Below are 22,671 nucleotides of genomic sequence, written 5' to 3'. Positions count from 1 at the left end.
GATATATATATATATATAATAAATATATATTATATATATATATATATAATATATATATATATATATATATATATAATATATATACTATTATATATATATATATATATATATATATATATATATATATATATATATATATATATATATTATATATATAATATATTATATATATATATATACAAACTAGATACTATAACAGAATCATTCCGTATGCACTGAACAATAATATCACTGGTCACACACACCCCAAAATAATGAGAATCGCCACCAGCATCAACAAATATGAGTAACACTACTCTGAACACACAAACACGAATTGCATGAAATTGTCGAGAACCTGCTCCATTCCTGGACGAGTCTATTGTCTATTTTTTCCTAGAGTGAAAGAGACGCCGTGGATACTAATTCCCGCTCTGCTTAAACTGGTTTCGTTCTGTTTTTTTGACGTGCTACAGTGGTGGTGGTAGGAAATATTATGTATAACTATGATTTATAAAGAATGGGATTTTGTAGGCTATTCTTTTTGATTTTTTCACCAACCTTGGCTTATTATTATTATTATTGGAAAAGTAAATCCACAATAGTATGTGTTTGATTTTGTAATTATTATCATTTTTTTTTTTTTTTGCTCCATCACAGTCCTCCAATTTGACTGGATGGTATTTATAGTGTGGGGTTCCGGGTTGCATCCTGCCTCCTTAGGAGTTCATCACTTTTCTTACTATGTGCGCCGTTTCTAGGATCACACTCTGCTGCATGAGTCCTGGAGCTACTTTGGCCTCTAGTTTTTCTAGATTCCTTTTCAGGGATCTTGGGATCGTGCCTAGTGCTCCTATGATTATGGGTACAATTTCCACTGGCATATCCCATATCTTTCTTATTTCTATTTTCAGGTCTTGATACTTATTCATTTTTTCCCTCTCTTTCTCTTCAACTCTGGTGTCCCATGGTATTGCGACATCAATGAGTGATACTTTCTTCTTGACTTTGTCAACCAACGTCACGTCTGGTCTATTTGCACGTATCACCCTATCTGTTCTAATACCATAGTCCCAGAGGACCTGTGCCTTATCGTTTTCTATCACTCCTTCAGGTTGGTGCTCGTACCACTTATTACTGCAAGGTAGCTGATGTTTCTTGCACAGGCTCCAATGGAGGGCTTTTGCCGCTGAATCATGCCTCTTTTTGTCCTGGTTCTGTGCAAGTGCCGGACATTCGCTTGCTATATGGTTTGTGGTTTAATTTTTCGTCATATTATTATTATTATTATTATTATTATTATTATTATTATTATTATTATTATTATTATTATTATTATTATTATTATGCAGAAGATGAAACCTCTCATATGGAACAAGCCCACGGGGCCATTGACTTGGAATTCAAGCTTCCATGGAATATGGTGTTTATCAAGAAGAAGGAAGAGTAAAATGAGAGAGAAAGAGAGGGTTCTCACTTAATAAGAATTTTACAAAAATTATTAAAGAATGGATAAAAGTGTATTAAAATGTAAGGAGAATAGTATTGATGTCGTAATGCATTGCACCATCGCTTGAACTTTTGAAGAAGTTCCAATTACGCGACATCCTCAGTCCAACGGTGTGAGGAATACAAAACTTCTGGAACTAAGGAATACAAAACCTCTAGAACTAAGGAATACAAAACCTCAGGAACTAAGGAGTACAAAACCTCTAGAACTAAGGAATAAAAAACCTCTAAAACTAAGGAATAAAAAAACCTCTGGAACTAAGGAATACCTTTTACCTCTGGAACTGAGGAATACTTTTTACCTCTGGAACTGAGGAATAAAGGCCCTATGGAACTGAGGAATAAAGAACCTCTGGAACTTAGGACTAATGGACCTATGGAAATGAGGTATAAAGTACCTCTGGAACTGAGGACTAGAGGACCTCTGGAACTGAGGAATAAAGAACCTCTAGAACTGAGAAATAAAGGACCTCTGGAACTGATGAATAAAGGACCTCTGGAACTGATGACTAGAGGACCTCTGGAACTGATGAATAAAGGACCTCTGAAACTGAGGACTAGAGGACCTCTGGAACTGAGGGATAAAGAACCTCTGGAACTAAAGAATGAAAGGCCTATGAAAACCTGAAGGAAAAATAAACACTGGAACTGAGGACTAGAGGACCTCTGGAACTGAGGAATAAAGAACCTCTAGAACTGAGGAATAAAGGACCTCTAGAACTGAGGAATAAAGGACCTCTGGACTGAGGAATAAAGAACCTCTGGAACTGAGGGCTAGAGGACCTCTGGAACTGAGGGATAAAGAACCTCTGGAACTGAGGAATAAAGAACCTCTAGAACTGAGAAATAAGGACCTCTAGAACTGAGGAATAAAGGACCTCTGGATCTGATGAATAAAGAACCTCTGGAACTGAGGGCTAGAGGACCTCTGGAACTGAGGGATAAAGAACCTCTGGAAGTGAGGAATAAAGGGTCTCTGAAACTGAGGCATAAATGGCCTCTAGAACTGGGGAATAAAGAACCTCTAGAACTGAGGACTAAAGGACCTCTGGAACTGAGGACTAGAGGACTTCTGGAACTGAGGAATGAAGAACCTCTGGAACTAAGGAATAAATGCCCTATGGAACTGAGGAATAAAGTACCTCTGGAACGAGGAATAAAGGACCACTAGAACTGAATAATAAAGTCTCTGAAACTGAAGCATAAAGGACCTCTGGAACTGAGGAATAAAGAACCTTTGGAACTGAGGAATAGAGGCCCTATGGTACTGAGGAATAAAGAACCTCTGGAACTGAGGAATAAAGAACCTCTGGAACTGAGGAATAACGAACCTCTAGAACTGAGAAATAAGGACCTCTGGAACTGAGGAATAAAGGACCTCTGGAATTGAGGAATAAAGAACCTCTGGAACTGAGGACTAAAGGACCTCTGTAACTAAGGAATAAAGAACCTCTGGAACTGAGGAATAAAGAAACTCTAGAACTGAGAAATAAGGACCTCTAGAACTGAGGAATAAAGGACCTCTGGAACTGACGATGATAGATTAAGCCAGCCTTATGCTGGCACGAGCTCTTGCTCTTCATCACCCCGTAAAAACTGGAACTGAGGAATAAAGAACCTCTGGAACTGAGGAATAAAGGTCTTCTGGAACTGAAGAATAAAGTACCTCTGAAACCGAGAAATAAAGTACCTCTGGAACTGAGGGATACAAAACCTCTCGAACTAGGGAACAATGATCCTCTGGAACTGAGGAATAAAGAACCTCTGGAACTTAAGAGGATCAAGGATTGATTGTGAATTAGACAAGAATGATTGTTCAGATTATCGTCGTTACTTTTGGGAGCAAATATTTTCTTATAATGTTTATTCTTTTGATTATTATTCATTCTGTGACCTTTGATTGACAAAGACGGATGAATTTTGTAGAATTTATTGAATTGTGTTTTGAAATCTGTAAGTTATTGTTATAATTAAAAGTAAATATTTTATTTTCGTTTCTATTTTCATTTTATCATTCTTTTAATTTTATTATTTTTTTTATTTGTCAACAATAATTCAGAGAATATGTTTTTCACTTTTGTTATTGAATTCTATTATTTCTTCTATATTTGTATGTATATATATATATATATATATATATATATATATATATATATATATATATATATATATATATATATGTGTGTGTGTGTGTGTGTGTGTGTGTGTATAAATAAAAGTTTTTTTTGCCACGAAGGAAAAAAATGAAAAAACGAGTTAGCCGAGTACTAGCATGCCTCAGTAAAGGGTCCGAATAGGACCGGAAGTACTCGGCTAACTCGTTTTTTCATTTTTTTCCTTCGTGGCAAAAAAACCTTTACTTATACATAGCATCACATTTTATATACTTCGTGATCAAGTTATTCATGTATATATATATATATATATATATATATATATATATATATATATATATATATAAAGACGAATTTCTTACTACTGAACAAATTCCTGTACTAAAATCTAAATGTTTATTATTAATATTGAGAGTAAATATTCTAGTTTTATCTTTATGACTTTTATCTTTATCGTTTTTTTTTATTTTTATTATTTTTATTTTCATTACTTTATTGAAGTTGCATTTAATAAGCTTTCGAAATTCATCGATTTTGACCTAGACTAAATATATGCTGGAGAGAGAGAGAGAGAGAGAGAGAGAGAGAGAGAGAGAGAGAGAGAGAGAGAGAGGAGGAAGCTATAACAGAGAGTATGTGTGTATGTGTGAATGATTATGCTACAGACACATACACACACAGACATATGTTTATGTAAGTGTATATATATATATATATATATATATGTTTATATACATATCTAAGAAAAGGAATTCTGTTGTAACAGAACATTTTTACGGGTCATATATTATATATATATATATATATAGTCTATAGATATATATATATATATATATATATATACTATATATATATATAAGAGACTATATCTATATATTATATATATAGATATATCTCTATATAGATATATATATATAGATATATAGATATTTTACATATATATTAGATATATATATATAGATATATATATATATATATATATAGGATATTATATTATATATATACTATATATATCTATATATATATATATATATATATATATAGATATATATATATATATATATATATATATATAGATAGATAGATATAATCTATATATATATATATATGTCTCTATATATTATAGAATATATAATATATATATATTAGATATATATATATATATATATATATATATATATAGATATCTATAGATAAGATATATATATATTATATATATCTAGATATATAATTAGATATATCCTATATATAATATTATATATATATTATCTATAATATCTATAATATATATATATATATATATATATATAGATATATATAGATATATATCTATATATATATATATATATAATTATATATATATATTAAATATCTATAGCTATTTATAATATATATATATATATATATTATATATTATAAATATATTATTAATAGAATATATATATTATATATATATATATATATATATAATATATATTATATATATATAAATATAATATAATATAATAGATAATATATATATATTATATAATATATATATTCTATATATATATAATTATTATTATATATATATATATATATATATATATATATATATATATATATATATACTCTATCTATAGATCTCTATATATATTATATAGATATATATATTATAAATATATATAATATATATATATATATATATATATATATATATAGATATATATCTAGATATATATATCTAATATATATATAAGATTATATATCGAAAGATATATTAGTTATAAAGAAATAATAATATAGATATTATACTAATATATATATATATATAGATATAGATATATATATAGATCTATAACATATATTACATATAATATAATATATATATATATCTATATATATATTAAATATATATATATATTATATAGATATATATAAGATATAGATAAATATATAAAATATAATACATATATATATATAATATATATATATATATATATATATCTCTATAGATATAATACATATATCTATATCATATATAATATATATATATATATATATATATATATTATATATAGATATATATATATATATATATCATTGATAATATTTATAGATAAATATATATAGATATCTATATCTATATATATATATATAATTATATTATATATATATATTATATAATATATACATATATATATATATATTATATATATATAAGATATAATATATTATTTTTTAAAATAAATATAATATATATTAAATTATCTATAATATTAATCTATATATATATATTATTATATATTTAAAAAATTAATTTTTTAAATATATTATTATTATATATATATATATATATATCTATCTATATATATATAGATTATATATATATTTTATTATATTTTATTTTTTTTTATATATCTATATATCTATATATATATATCTATATCATAGATATAAAATATATATAAGTTTTTTTTTTTATCTTTTCCTTTTTTTTATATAGTTTATTTATTTAATTTTTTATATCTTTTATCTTTTATATTTTCTATATATAGTTATGATATATATATAGTATATATATATATATACATATATATATATAATAATATAGTATTTTTATTCTATATTATCTATATATATATAGATATATATATATATATATTATATATATAATATAGATATATATATATATATATATATATATATATATATATATATATATATATATATCTATATCTATATAGATATTATATATATTTAATTATTATATATATAGATATATATATATATATCTATATATATATAATAGATTAATTATAATAATATATCATTATATAAATATATATAATAATATAATAATAATAATAATAATAATAATAATAATAATAATAATAATAATAATGTCAGTATTTTTACATTCCTTTTGTGAAGTTTGGCGTTGACCTAAGAAGGAATTTACGAATAATAAAACAAAAAAATAAAATGTCTTGCACGAATGAACGAATAATTACCATTTGCTGTTGAACCCTGTGCCTTCATTATCATGCAAGCAAACATGCAGATGAGTGACGAAAGCAAGCAGCAATTTGACCGGCTGCAGTGATCGTATGTCTTGTAAAATCAGGATTCTGTGAAGGCCTTTCAGTGTCTTTTAATTGGTATTCCTCCTCCTCCTCCTCTTTTTCTTCTTCTTCTTATTCTGGTCAAGGCAGACGAGAAAATAATGAGTTCTTTTTTTCCTTTTCTTTGAAAGTCCCGGAAATTTGTGATTATTATTAAAAACTACTTTCCCTTGGTGGTTTGTTCTCGTAAGTTATTACTATTATAATTCTTTTTTTAGTTTGTGCTAAAAAATAAAGATTTTCCTGTCGACATTAAGGTCAATGTCTTCAAGAGAATAAAGATTTTCTCATCACTGATTAGATTTTAAAGTGAATAACAACTTCACGAGAATAAAGATATTGTCATCACTAGAAAGGTTTTAAAGTGAATGTCTGCATGAGAATAAAGATTATCGTCACCCTAAGAAGACTTTAAGGTCAATATCTTCACGAGAATAAAGATTATCGTCACCCTAAGAAGACTTTAAGGTCAATATCTTCACGAGAATAAAGATTATCGTCACCCTAAGAAGACTTTAAGGTCAATATCTTCACGAGAATAAAGATTTTGTCGTCACTGAATAGACTTTAAGGTAAATATCTTCACGAGAATAAAGATTTTGTCGTCACTGAATAGATTTTAAAGTGAATATCTTCACGAGAGTAAAGGTTTTGTCGTCACTGAATAGACTTTGAGGTAAATATCTTCATGAAAATAAAGATTTTTGTCGCTTTGTCCAGATTTTAAGGTGAATATCTTCAAGACAATAAAGATCCTACCATTGCTTTTTAAAAAAGGGAAACGTGTGTGAAAATAAAGATTTATCATAGTCTTAGAAAGATATAAGGTAAATATCTTTATAATAATAATCTATATTTTTTCTGGAGAGAGAGAGAGAGAGAGAGAGAGAGAGAGAGAGAGAGAGAGAGAGAGAGTCCTGGTGATTTCAAAATCCAGATACAGCTACTAGGTGCCAATACCAGCTTTTTTCCTTGAGAGAGAGAGAGAGAGAGAGAGAGAGAGAGAGAGAGAGAGAGAGAGAGAGAGAGAGAGAGAGAGATTCCTGGTGATTTCAAAATCCAGATACAGCAACTAGGTGCCAATACCAGCTTTTTCCTTGAGAGAGAGAGAGAGAGAGAGAGAGAGAGAGAGAGAGAGAGAGAGAGAGAGAGAGAGAGAGAGAGAGAGAGAAAGTCCTGGTGACTTCAAAGTCCAGACACAACAAATCTTACAAGGAGTTAAAGGAATTAGGATGTCTCAAAGACTTGTTTTTTTGCTGCCTGTTCGGTTGTACCCTTTAAAAACTGCGTAATATCTGTAAGATTCTCTCTCTCTCTCTCTCTCAAGGTACGTAAGTGTATTGGTTTACTCAGGCTAGTTTTAAAAAAACCAAAAAGGGTGAACCGTAAAAGTAATAACACTTATATCGGTTTTCTAAATTGCTCTACATCTGTTTTAAAAAAGCTAGCAGAATATTTAATATAATGATTATTCTAAAAAAAAATTGTTTGTTACCAGAACGAACTTCGTCCCTTTGTTGAAAACTTTTCCTGTTCTTCCAAACTTCCCCAAGGTTCAATTTTAGATTATATATATTACTTCCATACTATTTATCATATAAATCGATCCAGGATTTATTTGTGGTCTTGCTAAAACAATATATGATAGTTTCATCTTCAAACAAGAAAACCTCATCATATTCAAACAACAAAAGTTCATCCGAAGATTTACATAGCACTCAATGGATGTCTTTAACATACAATCTTGAGAAAACATCCCACAGGGTAGTTTACAGTTTAGTTGGCCAGGCCGCGTAACACCATTTTGCCCGGCCCATAATCGCTCCGCCACAGTAAGTAGTTCACGCAGCCGACCGGGCCCGAACCCACGGAGCCCAGAGCCTCTGACGGAGCCGACCCGGCCCGAACAACGCCATCAAGATGGCGTTGCCCGAACTCGAACATGCCGCGACCTGTAAGCCCTTCAAAACTTTCGAAACTAGCGCCAAAACTTTTTCATGTCCCGCACACGTGGAATTCGTTGCCGCCGTTCCCGTCACTATGCCGGACATTGCGCTTTTGTGCCGTGATGAACATTCATTAATTTTTTATTCAATGAAAACCGGCCTACTTGGGGATTTCAGTGGTTTGAGCGCTCAGTGTAACGAAGGCACCGTCGGCCTTGTGAAACAAGGTGATACCTTTCAATGGTGGTGCAATGCAAGACACTGCCACAAGTACACTTCAATTCGTCATGGATCTTTCTTCTCAGGCTCGCATCTCTCATTCAAAACCATATTAATGTTGATACCCGGCTGGATTCACGAGGCTTCCCAGAAATATGTGCAGTTTAATTTGATGGTCGGGTCGCCAAACACAATCGTCGATTAGTACAATTTCTGCTGGGACGTTTGTGTAGATATTTTGGTGATGGACGACCGGAAAATTGGCGGGCCAGGTCACGTGGTAGAGATTGACAAGTCCAAGTTTGGTAAAAGGAAATTTAACAAAGGCAGACGTGTCGATGGTTGGTGGGCTCTTGGATGGGATTGACCGCCAAACAAAATAAAAAATTTTTCAGGTTGTTCCAGACAGAACTACAGACACACTTCTTCCAATTTTAATTGATAACATACACCCTGAGTCCATTGTAATTTCTGATTGTTGGAAATCTTATCAAAATTTAAGTCAACATTTCAAAACACACCATAACATTAATCACATATTGCATTTTGTAGTTCCATACGATGAAAACCTACACACAAACACGATAGAATCTACTTGGCGGGTTTTGAAACTGTCTTACCTAGAAGTGGTACAGTTAAAAACTTGTATAATTCATATTTCTCTATGTATTGTGCTAAAAAACGTTATCTAACTGGAGTTGATTGTCCATTTAAAGCCTTTTTAGATTTAATTAAATGTGTATATCCTTTAACTAAAATAGATTCAACAAAATGAGGTACAATGTCGCTGGAACCAAACAATCACGGGACATCGCCGTACAAACTGATTCGTCATCTACACCCGAGCCTCGTCCACAAATTCCGGTTGTTCAGTTACAGCGAAAAAGAAACGTCCCGCCCAGAAAGAAAAAAAGAATCCTGTACCCCGAAGGTTTGAATGATACCGATTTTCAATATCAAGTTCTATATTTCAGGGGGGGGGGGGGGGGGAAGGGTGGGCGGCACTGATTTGACGACTCACAAAATTTCCAAGGTAAGCTTATCAATGTATATGCACGTTATGTTCATTTATTTGTGGAAGCAAAGCAGGTCAGTGTATTTATCGCCAAGCGGAAGTTAGGGCAGCTCAACACATCCGAACGTGCCCGTTCGCTAGCAGTCCACATGTTCGAACTATGAACTTGGCCTTAACTTTAATTAATGTATTCTCGGAAATATTAACTTTGTTTATATATCAGTAAGAAGTTACGGGTGCCAGTCATCCGTACGAACAGTTCAGGTTCCTTGTATTTAAATGTTTGTTAACATTGTATCATTACAATGCTTATTCAGATGAACATACGTGCACCCTTAGTAAGGTTCAGGGCTGTTCGTCCATTTATTTTGCAATCATTTTGGTCATACCTTACTGGGGGGTCCAGCCGGCCAGGTGCGGCTAGGTTGATTCCTTTGGCTCTTCGTCCCCCGGCCAGGTAAGGGCACACAGCCTAAGTTTGGTTAGGTCAGTTCCTTTGGTTAGGTAGCAATCACTGTTAACATACTATACTGGCTTCGCCCCCCGCTCAGGTAAGGGCATGCGGCCTAAGTTTGGTTAGGTTGGTTCGTTTGGTTACGATCAGTTCAGTTGGCCAGGTAGCGCATTTCATCCATGTACGTTCTATTAGGCTAATAGCCCATATGTTCGGTCTACGAATGTTGAGTAGGGGGGACAGTTTAGAAACCTAGGCTACATATCTCATGAACCGATTAACTAGTAGGCGATAACCTTGCCCAACTAAACTGAGTAGGGGGGACACTTTAGTTAGCCTGACCGAACGTGAAACGAATGTAAAGTAAGGGGACAGTTTCATTAACTAGGCTACTCATCTCATGAACAAACTAACTAGTAGACATTAACCGTGGCCAACTAAACTGAGTATGGGGGACAGTTCAGTTAGCCTACCCGAACGGGGAACGAATGTAGAGTAGGAGGGTCATGCACACACCTATTTCGTGGTTTTCCGAGTTCATTGTGTGTAGTACCCCCAACCAAAAACCCTGGTTTCCCAATAGGTCCCCCCTTACCGTTTTAATTAACTTTTACCTGTTCTCGTGTGCTCTCCCCCCCACCCAAAAACCCCGGTTCCCAACAGGGTCCCCCATTACCGTTTTTTTTAGGCTTTTGGGTTTTATAACACTACACAGGTTTTCGAAACTGGCGCCAAAACAAACGGCAGCCATCTTGTTTGTATTAGTCCGCCGATTACCTAGCAGACGAAACCCGTGGCCTTAGTATTATTAAGAAGCATAAATCTTGTTTGTATTATCAGATGTGCCTTTCATTATATAATAATATAAATATCTTTATCTTTATAGTGATTTTATTTGATTTGTGAAATTTAAAAACGAGGCAGACGAGATTACCATAGTTTACCATTTAACTTTCTTTACGTTCTCTATGCGTGTAGAAATACTTTTTTTTTATAGAAAACTGTATTTTGGGATTTTGGATGACTAAAAAAGTTAGCTCTCTCTCTCCTCTCTCTCTCTCTCTCTCTCTCTCTCTCTCTCTCTCTCTCATATTTTCTTGTTTCATAGCCGTCAGTTTGTCCTGAAGTTGTAAGTAGCATGAAATGTAAAGGCTTTGTTTAAAATTCTGTTTTCGACATCATCTTTGACAAAGTGGTTTGACATCTACAATATATTCAATGAGGATACTGGAGAGGTAGATTGTATTCTAATTTTTTTGTGATATTATTATTATTATTATTATTATTATTATTATTATTATTATTAGGTAGATCTAGGGTACTTATCCGCGGCGGCTTAGACTATGGCAGTTGCGGTTTTTCTATGCAGTTTTACCTACTGAACAAGAATTTTAAGTACTAAACACGGCGAAATACATTGGACGGCCCCCAATCCCTAGTGGATGTCGTATCCGAGGCTACGTTCCTTGCAGTCCGTGCGGACTGCTTTATTATTATTATTATTATTATTATTATTATTATTATTATTATTATTATTATTCAGAACATGAACCCTATTCATATGGAACTACACCACAGGGGCCATTTTCTTAAAACTCTAGCTCTCAAAGAATGCTGTGATGTTCATTCGAAAGAAGTAACAGAAGGTAAACGGGAAATACAAAAAGCGGAAATCCGTTATTAGAAAACCTGGTAAATTAACAAATAAATAAATAAATAAATAAATAAATAAATAAATAAATAAATAAATAAATAAAATAAATAAATAAATAAATACATAAATAAAAATGTATTAAACCTGATGATAGAAAATGACATGGCTTATCCTAACTTTTTACTCTACAGTTATACATCAATGCGTATTTGTGTTAATTTGTTATACATAATATATAACTTATAAAGCCTCATGGGTGAAGTCCCTAGGCATACTACCCCAAGCCTCTTATCAAATTCCCAGCAGGCACTGGCTGACCACTGCATTGCAATGGTAGAAATTTAGATGCCTTCCATATCGAGTGAATTACAGGACCTTCTGAAATGAAAAAGGTTTTACAGACGGGATCTTTATTTTACGATTAAACAGGTGAATACTTACATACTTTTAATCATTGTTATATTGAATTTTGAAGAATATTCCTGGTTATTTTATTTGCCGCGTCTATATCCATATATTTGCCTGTTAATATCGTAAAAATAATCTTTAAAGAAATTTCTGAATATGGGTATTCGTCTCAACAGCCGATGGGAAGTCGTCTAAGAAGCCTTTTTGCCAAAACCCAACTATTTCAGCCAATTAAGGGAGGCGTTAAAAACTTTGTTTATGGTGTAGGCCTCTGATTGGTCAAAGCAATTCCTATCCTTCCTTTGGAAGACTCAGTGTAGCTCTAAACACTAGGTGGGATAAAGGCTTTTGGAAGTGGACGTTTTTGTAAACAAATGGTCACGAGATAAAAAAAAAAATGACTTTGGTAAACAAGAAGGCATTTCAGGTTAGTCTTTCTTACGTTCTTAGGCAATATTGTTGTTGTTGTTAGGCTTTATATGCTTGGTTAACCATTGGCTAGGGCGAAACTGTCTTTCGAAGGAGCGTTGTGGTCGTGGAACCTAGAATTTTGCATCTTTCAAAAATAGCTTGTGGATTGGAAACCCTTTGGAGCTGGACGGCCACTGCGTAATTCTTAAACATTTACTTGCTTACTTTTTCAAAAACTAAGGTGCATACTTTTTCAAAAATTCAAACTAAATTTCTCAGAAAATTCTGAGGTTCTTGGACGTATTTGTGGTTGGGGATCCACAGCAGAACATTTACTGTAAGTGTAGCAATGTTCTTGAAGATTAAGCTTCGCTGGCATTATGATAGCACGGGCTCTTGCTCATAGAGCAGCCCATAGATCATTTTGAATATTTTTTGCAGGTGGAAAGGTGAAATTTCAGGATATGAAGGTGACCCTTTATTATGATCATATGAATATGCAGGTGAAATGGTATGTTGAAAAAGTGAAGTTATAGGTTAACAGGTGAGGTTGCAAACCCCTTTGAGCCCTGAGGCGCCCATCAATCAGTAGGAGAAAAAGAACCGGAGAGTCAGAGATAAATAAGCCAGTAAGGGAAATCGAAATAATTAGCGTCGAAAAAAAAAATCTGTGGAGTGAAATACCATTTTTTATTATTCGATAGAAGAAAATAAAGGCATCGATGAAAATATGTGAGTTTTAGAGACAGCAAAGCAGAAGTTAGTAACAGCTTAAGTGGTAGTTAGAACAGTAGTAGAAAAATTTCGGTCGTTAGACGTGAGGCGGCCGAAAAAGAGGGGTAAAAAGGAAGGTTGTTTAGTAGTAGAAAATGACGATAATTGCCAAAGAAGGTGGTTAGCAAGTATAGTATTACCTGTGGTGAAAACGAAAACGTGACTTGATATGGATAACTGATCTCTTTGAATGAACAAAGATCAACACAGCCAGACAACCCTTTTCGATCTCGGGTACTGTGGCAAGGATCCAACTGTCTCATTTATTGTGCTCTAAATTCCCAGACTGAAAAGTATGATAGGTGCTTGTTAGAATAATGATTATGAAGAAACAAATCCGCAGTTAAGTATGGGTAAATGTATTTAATGATAATGAATCTATCTATAGATAGTTATTCCAGGAATCTTCGATGTCTTTTTCAACCTGGAGGAGGCGATTTAATAACACTAGCAAGACAAAAACACAAAACTCAGAAAACAAGGAAAGTCATTTATAAAATAAGGAACCGGTCAAGCAATGGTTATGATCCAAGAATAAACTAAAAGTCAAGTGAGGGAAATCGCATATCTGGACTCGAGATAATATGGAAGACTGAAATGTCGGCTTCGATGTCTATGAAATATATGGTAAATGTGCATACCTAGATGGCTATGAGAATGATTGCAGAGATCTGCATCCAAAAATATGCAAAAACCTAAAAGAAGGATAAGGATGTAAGTTCGACAAAAAATGTAAATATATGCACCCTGTAGCCATGAATCATAATCAAATAATTAATCAATCAAGTAATAAAATCCAAAATAAGAAAGAAACAAATAAAGAGAGGAATAAAGAATATCAGGTAAAAGAAAAAACCAAGCCACCAACGAGATATGCAGAGATGTCAGCAAAAAATTTCAAAGCATCAGCTCCAAAATTCTACTCAAGAGATAATAACTGTATTTATTATGCAAGAGGATATTGCAGAAACGGAGAAAATTGCAGATTCAGACACAAAATGAATAATTATGATGAAGGAAGATCAAATATTATGGAAAAGTTGGATTTTTTAATGTCAGAATTTCTGGAAATGAAAAAAAGAACAACATACCAGAACAGGAAAGAGACATTGGAAAATCCTTATTACTACCCATATTAAATGAAGGAGAAAACACGCAAACCATCATAGTTACGAGTAACTCAAAAAGAAAAATAGAGTACTTAGAAGAACTAACCCAAATTGAAAAGAAAATAGATATAATGAATATAAGTGAAACCTGGTATTCCCAAGAGACTGGGAATGATGATCAAATAAAAGGGTTCCAAACTTATAGATCAGATAGAAAAAATAGGAATCAAGGGGGAACCGCAATATATGGGAAAGACAAAAAACAAGGAAAAATATATGAGAAATATAGTAACTCAGAATGTGAACTAATAGCGGTAGAATTTGAATCTGAAAAATTAATGAACATAGTAATATATAGACCTCCTAATACTAAAGAGTTTGACTTAATAATAGAAAAATTTGATGATATATGTAGAAATCACAAGGACTGGACTATTCTCCTATCTGGAGACTTCAACTTTCCTTTCGTAGACTGGAAAGAACGAATAGGAGATTGTGGTTGTACTTATACATATAAAAAAAGAGAGTAATAGTAGTGCAGAAGATAAGAGGCAATTTGAAAAGCTATTAGATATGCTACTAGAATACAACATTCAACAAATAAATCACCTGCCAACAAGAAAGGAAAATACTTTAGACCTAGTATTTGTGAACGAGATGAATTATGTTAAAGAAATAATAGTTTATGATGCGAGTATTTCAGACCATAATGTCATAGAATTAACAGTCCATTCCAAAGCAAGTGAAAACAGAGATAAGCAAGAAATGAAAAAGTGGGAAGGATATGGAAAATACAACTTCTACAGTAAAAATATAAAATGGTCAGAAATAAATGAAGAATTAAACAAAGATTGGGATAACATTTTCGTAAAGTGATGACATAAGGGTAAAATACGAGGATTATATATAGAATATTAGAGAAAATAGTGGATAAATATATACCGAAGAAGAAAAGTAAACATCAGTCATGCATACCAAGAGACAGAAGGATCTTGTTCCAGAAAATCAGAAAGTGGAAAAAAGGTCTTGCAAAAGAAAAAAATGCATGGAAAGTTATAGAACTAAAAAGTAAGATAGAAAATGCAGAACAAAAGATTATACAATCAAAAGAAAATGAAAAATGGGACTTGGAAGAAAAAAACCTAATAAATATCAAACAAAACCCCAAACTATTATACTCATACGCGAAAAAGATGAATAAAAGAAGAATAGAAATAGGCCCTCTAAGAATTGAAGGGAGATTAACGAATGAAAAAAAGGAAATTTGCAACATATTGGCAGAACGATATAAGAGAGAATTCACCCCTAGAATAGATAATGAAGATAATGATATAGAAGTAAGGGATGAAAATAGTGAATATTTAGCAGACATAGATATTAATGAAGCTGATATTGTGCAGGCTATTAATGAAATTAAAAATGGAGCTGCAGCAGGGCCTGATGGAATTCCTGCTATTTTGTTAAAGAAAGTAGTTCATTGTATTGCAAAGCCACTTGCAATATTATTAAGACAAAGTGTAGATACAGGCAAGATTTATGATGAGCATAAATTAGCATATATTACCCCTACTTTCAAAAGTGGATCAAGACTAGAGGCAAGTAATTATAGGCCTGTGAGTCTAACATCACATATTATGAAAGTGTATGAAAGGGTAATGAAGAAAAATATTATGAAACATTTAATAAAAATAATCTGTTTAATATAGGACAACATGGTTTCGTACCCGGAAAAAGTACACAAACCCAATTGTTAGTCCACCGTGAGAACATATTCAAAAATATGAAAAGCGGAAATGAAACAGATGTGGTTTATCTAGACTTTGCAAAAGCTTTTGACAAAGTAGACCATAATATATTAGCGAAGAAAATTAGAAAACACAATATCGTGGATAAAGTAGGAAGATGGTTAAAAGAATTTTTACACAACAGAAAACAGATAGTTATTGCAAACGATGAGAAATCGGATGAAGCCAAGGTAATATCCGATGTGCCACAAGGTACGGTGTTAGCTGCAATACTGTTTGTTATTATGATTGAAGACATAGACAGTAATGTTAAGGATTCGGTAGTGAGTAGTTTCGCTGATGACACAAGAATAAGTAGAGAAATTACTTGTGATGAAGATAGGAACGCTTTACAAAGAGACCTTAACAAAGTATATGATTGGGCAGAGGTAAATAGGATGGTATTTAACTCTGATAAATTTGAATCAATAAATTATAATACAGAGAAGGAAAGCTATATGCATATAGGGGACCTAATAATGAGACAATCACAAATAAGGAAGCAGTTAAAGACCTTGGTGTGATGATGAAATAGGAAAATTGTTTATGCAATGATCAAATAGCAATAATTCTTTTGGCAAAATTTAAAGCAAAAATGTGAATGTTGTTACGGCACTTCAAAAAAAGAAAAGCTGAACACATGATTATGCTTTATAAAACATATGTTCGTAGTCCACTTGAATATTGCAATATGATATGGTACCCACACTATCAAAAGGATATTGCACAAATAGAGAGTGTACAAAGGTCCTTTACAGCTAGAATAGAAGAAGTTAAGGACCTTGACTACTGGGAAAGACTACATCCTTAAAATTATATAGTCTAGAAAGGAGAAGAGAACGCTACATGATAATTCAGGCATGGAAACAGATAGAAGGAATAGCAGAAAACATCATGGAACTAAAAATATCAGAAAGAGCAAGCAGAGGTAGATTAATAGTGCCCAAAACTATACCCGGAAAAATAAGGAAAGCACACAGGACATTAATCCACTACGCACCAGCATCGATAATGCAGCGTCTATTCAAAGCGTTGCCAGCTCATCGGAGGAATATATTAGGAGTGAGCGTAGATGTGTTTAAGAATAAGCTCGACAAATATCTAAACTGCATCCCAGACCATCCAAGATTGGAAGATGCAAAATATACCGGAAGATGTACTAGCAACTCTCTGGTAGACATTAGAGGTGCCTCACACTGAGGGACCTGGGGCAACCCGAACGAACTGTAAGGTCTGTAAGGTAAGGTTAGAATCCTCGGCAAAGCGCTCTCATTCTCTCGTACACTCGTTTGGAAATCTGAAACATTGCTTTGCGACAATATATTGTCTCTTATAAGTTTCATTTTCATTGTATTTGCCCATATATTATATATAAAAATGGATAAATTAACAATATAAGTCCAGCTGCCAACAAAGCTCACCACCGTAATTAGTTCCCTAGTGACTGGACAGGTAACCGGAAGTGCTTCTTTCCGTCGCAAAAGTCGTAAAATTCGACTTATTTGGTGCCATTTACATCGTATATCAGGGTAACAAAGGAATTTTGTATTAATACTGTATATATCCTTTCGTACTGGCAGATTTGGCGTTCAAGAGTTCAAATGATATATATAAAAAAAGTAAAAAACAACTGGATATCTGCCATGTTGCTTTTGTTATTTCCGAAGGTTCTCGTGACATATAAAGGTAAATGTAATTTTTATTTCTTTCATCTTTAGTGCGAATTAGTTAAGCAAACAATGGTTTAATAATATTGTACGAAGAATTTACGAAGAAAAAGGCTATAAAGTATAACTTAGAACGGTCTGAAGAGGTCCCCTGCACAGTTGTGTTGACGGTTTATACGAATATGACGTGTTTTAAGCAAAGCATTTACTATATTAACTAGCAATCTACGTTAAGCCTGAAGGGTTGTGTTGCTAACTGAGAACGCTGAAAATAATAAGAAAATATCTTTGCTTGTGTGTGTTCCCGAACAAGTTAGATTTGAAGTAGCGACCATATTACCTTGCAGAATCACGTGAACGCTGAAAATAAGAAGAAAATATTTGTGCTTGTGTGTACCCGAACAAGTTTGGTATGAAGTAGGTACCTTGTAGGATTACGTGTTTGAAATTTTATGATTGACTGCAAAACTAGGATATATTGTGTGACTTAATAATGTCAGTATTTAGTCAGGAATAACGCGTTTTGAAAGCAGTTAAAGGGGAAAATCCAGTGACATGAACCTGAATGGAATTTTAAACAAGAACTACAAGAATATGGCTGTGTCCAGGTCATAAAACGTATTTGTTGTAAAAAGTCATGAGACCATTGCAGAAGCATTTATAAGTGTTAGTCACCGAAAATATATTAATTAAAGAAACCTCCTCCTGGTAGGATGTGGCATTATTTTTATTTATCCATCGAATCTCGCATATATATATATATATATATATATATATATATATATATATATATATATATATATATATATATTTTTTTTTTTTTTTTTTGGTAACAATGCCAAAGCTGAATCGATGTAAATATATAGTAAATTGTTATTAGAAGGTGAATAGCTATGGTGTTGTATTTCATGTTTTAAGATGAAATGATATTCTTTAGACCTTGCGCTGTAGTACTGTAGTCACGTCGGGTTTTCTCTCCGCTTGATTGTGTGTTTGAATTCGTATTTTGTTGCATATTATTTGGAATGCGCCTTTTGAGGCAGGAAATTTTGGAAAGGGGGTGTTGGGATGAAATTCTGACGTATGGTGAAAGGGTGCATGGGCCTAAAAAGGTTGAGAACCGCTGATGTGAAGGAAATACCTTATGAGAATGTTAATGATTATACAAACATTTTCATTCCAATACATTAAGTAGTTTAGATAAATGCTGCTGAATCTTGACGCACTTGGTATTACAAATATCAGCTGTATTTTATGAAGGAAATGACACTGCTTGCCATTTTGTTAGACTATGTCAATTGTCTACAGATTCCGAACAAAGAGATACATTCAGAGCTGAAATTTGATAGCAGAAACTGTAGTAGGAGTAATTATTGTTAGTTGAAGGATAGACATTTTTCCTGTTTTGTCATGAAGGAAGACATTCTGAAACCAGTGATGGGATGATTGTCTTCATAGCCCAGTCCTTTTTTTACGCAACATTACAAGTAATTTGTCATTTTCATTGTCCCATGGCTGTATAACTTGATGAATTATATTATTCGTTGACTCATCCACCTGAAATCATTTATATCAAAGTGTTTATGGTAGATTATTAATTATTTCTGATGAATTGATGTAGATTTTTATTTTACAGACATGACTTCGCATGAAACCACAAGTATAGGCCACAAGCCGCTTCACATTGCTTCAATATATCCATAACTTCGATTTGATACAAGACAAGGTACCGAGATAATCGGTCGAGTCGTAAGATACACACCCCCCAACCCCATTCTCTCTCTCTCTCTCTCTCTCTCTCTCTCTCTCTCTCTCTCTCTCTCTCTCTCTCTTAACAAACTCGATCCCTTACCTAAGATATCGTCTTTCCCACCTTTATCCCTACATTAAGGGGTCGGTTGCCTGATGCGCCTTCTCCACTGCCATCTATCAAAGCCATCATCCTCCACCAAACCTCTACATATCTTCCTTCACTTTACCTCGCCATCTAATCCTCTCTCTGTCTCCCTCTTGATCATCTTCCTCGAACAGGTTCCTCGCGAGCCCTCTTCACTCCACCTCGTCGTCCATCCTCAACACATGCCCATACCACCTCAGTCGCGACTCTCTTAACGCCTCTGTCATCATTCTTGACTAACCCTGCTGCTCTTCTTCTTATTTCGTCATTTTCCAATCTCTCGTGCAGCAATAATCCCATAATCTACCTCAGCATTCTCATCTCTGTTCTCTAAAGCTTTACCTTCTCTTTTCTTCTTAGAGAGGCCATGTCTCCAATCCATGCATGAACACTGGTCTTATCACTGTGCTGTAAGACCAGAGAACTAAGATATGTCTCAGTAAATCGGAAAATATCACCTGGGCCATGATGGCGAGTTTATTCTAATAATTTCTTATTAAATATTCTTTGTAATAAATTAGAATATCGAAATGAATCATTACAGTCTTACGAATTTACGTATACGAAAAAAACACACGAGATATTTTTGGCAAATTAGAACGCTTAATTATTAAAAGTCTTAAATAGCAAAAGAATCACCCAGATAAGGGATATTTCAGTCATTTCAGATTTAAATATTTTTCTAATCTAACAAATTCGAGTTTTTTTGATTAACTGAAGACTTGGCTTGTATCAATGCGACTTCATAGATGTATCTGAACGCCTGTAGGAAACAGGAACCATAGACCAGAAAACAGGAACCGAAAAACAAGGACCAGTTACCAGGAACCGAGAAATAAGAATCAGGAACCGAGAAACGAGGACCACGTACCAGGAGTAAAGAACCAGGGAGCAAGGGATTAGGAACCACGAACCAGGAAACAGGAACCAGAGACCATGGACCAAGAAACCGGAACCACCAACTAGGGACCGGAATTCAGGAACCATTGATCATGGACCAAGAAGATCCAAGGATCAGGAACCATGGAACAAGAATCATGAACTAAGACCAGGAAACGGGAACCATGGACCAGGAATCAGAAACTAAGACCAGGAGACAGGAACCACGAACTAGGGACCAAGAAGCAAAGACCACGAATTATGGACTAGGAAACAGGAACAAGTGACCATGAACCAAGAACCAATGACTATGGACCAGGAATCAGGAACAGTGGACCAAGAACCAGGTATAGGATGCTGCTCAACCCTCACTACGTGGCAGGAATCAGTCATTATAATCGGTGAGTTATTCGTTTATCTGGTAGAATAAAACATGAGCCCATAAATTAATCTGTTGATAATCCAAGGGTGAATACGAGTGTTAATATATTTATATATAGTAGAATATGCATCGGTCATTTCATCCATAAAATCACTGATATTACTGAAGGATGGATAAAAAATATGTATATTTTATTTATATAAGAGATAGAGAGAGAGAGAGAGAGAGAGAGAGAGAGAGAGAGAGAGAGAGAGAGAGAGAGAGAGAGAGAGCTTAAAAGCAAGAAATTTGAGATAAAAATAGGTTAATAAAATTTGCACACGACTGAGTTTTAAATGTTTTACTAGAAATGCCACTTTTAGATTATAAAAAAATTATTGAAGTCAGAGAAATTTAACTTGTTTCTTAAGTATAAAGTCTGTATAAAAATGATGTATTGACTGTAAGATAGTCGACTAATTAGGATTTGCACAGAATGACATTCTTATAAGCCTCATTCAATTCATCATCTGATTTTTGTTTAATATTAAATGCCAGGTTTGTCTTATTGAATGGGTATGATTTTGGTTTGAGCTGGAATTACGCCAGCACAGGCTCTTGCTCATAGGGCAGCTCGTATGTAGCAATCGATGATTTGAAATAAAAAAAATTTTATGAATAAAGTAAACTTAAAATAACGGTGTGAAAAAGTGAAAATATGGTCGTGAAGTGAAAAGTTGGAAGGAGAGAGAGAGAGAGAGAGAGAGAGAGAGAGAGAGAGAAACTTTTTTAAAGGTTTTAACTACGAGAGAGAGAGAGAGAGAGAGAGAGAGAGAGAGAGAGAACTTTTCTTAAGGTTTTAACTACGAGAGAGAGAGGGAAAGAGAGAAGAGGGAGAGAGAAAACTTTTCTGAAGGTTTTAACTAAGAGAAATAGAGAAAGAGAGGGTGAGTGAGTGAGTTAGTGAGTGAGTGAGTGAGTGTGTGTGTGTGTGTGTCTGTGTGTCTGTCCTGGCGAGTCGAAGATGGCCAGTAATGAAAAATGAAAAAGAGAATAAATTCTGAAAAATATTTTTCTAAAGCCACATAGAGATTCCTTAACTTATTTGTCCACAATAATTATCCGTCTAATAACATAGCCTGGTACTCCACTCCAATGTGGACTTAATAGGAGGTCCACTGGTTTATGGAGGTAACAATTGAATGCTGGTCAAAGTGGAGGTGTCTGTTGTTGCCTGATAAACCAGAGGTAGACCATAGTTGCTAAGAGACATCCCAGCATCTCATATGCAAGAAAGCATCACAGCACTGCCTCCTGCACGCCCTCAGTATCCATCATATTGGCTAAAGGGGATACATGGATATATGCCATATTAATTCAACCTTAA

The 22,671-nt window shown here is 33.4% G+C and overlaps 1 long non-coding RNA gene across 1 annotated transcript in view; it reads left to right on the top strand.

Annotated features, from left to right (window-relative positions):
• Positions 1-22,671, top strand: part of LOC135199986 (uncharacterized) — a 62,620-nt gene that overhangs the window by 33,473 nt on the left and 6,476 nt on the right. The window contains exon 2 of the long non-coding RNA XR_010311163.1: positions 19,784-21,324. This is a non-coding gene — a long non-coding RNA (uncharacterized LOC135199986). The remainder of the gene's footprint in view (positions 1-19,783; positions 21,325-22,671) is intronic.

The sequence above is a fragment of the Macrobrachium nipponense genome, chromosome 26, assembly GCF_015104395.2.
Source record: "Macrobrachium nipponense isolate FS-2020 chromosome 26, ASM1510439v2, whole genome shotgun sequence".
Taxonomy (NCBI): Eukaryota; Metazoa; Arthropoda; class Malacostraca; order Decapoda; family Palaemonidae; genus Macrobrachium; species Macrobrachium nipponense.
The sequence above is the reverse complement of the archived record's forward strand: the minus strand, read 5'-3'. Positions and strand labels throughout refer to the sequence as shown.